The sequence below is a fragment of the Lupinus angustifolius genome, chromosome LG03, assembly GCF_001865875.1.
Source record: "Lupinus angustifolius cultivar Tanjil chromosome LG03, LupAngTanjil_v1.0, whole genome shotgun sequence".
Lineage (NCBI taxonomy): Eukaryota > Viridiplantae > Streptophyta > Magnoliopsida > Fabales > Fabaceae > Lupinus > Lupinus angustifolius.
This window is the reverse complement of record NC_032011.1, coordinates 14253284-14253575: the sequence shown is the minus strand read 5'-3', so window position 1 is coordinate 14253575 and position 292 is coordinate 14253284.

The following is a 292-nucleotide window of genomic DNA, read 5'->3' as shown; positions in this document are numbered from 1 at the left end:
TCCTACCGCCCAAGAAAACCTTTCTTGCGGTGTAGCCCCATCCAAGAACCTATTCTTTATATCAAGATCTCTAAGCTAATGACGATGCAACTCAATCTCGTTGGTGGTAAGACATATAGAGATTCCCAATATTACAACACTTTTACAACACAAAATATAGAGTAATCTAAAACACTTACAATGCTCAAATTAAAACAATTAAGACCTTACTCTACAACTCTAACACAAGTCTCATATAAAATGATAATGCATGAGTTCTAAAACAGATTTTACAGAATATGAAATCTTTCCA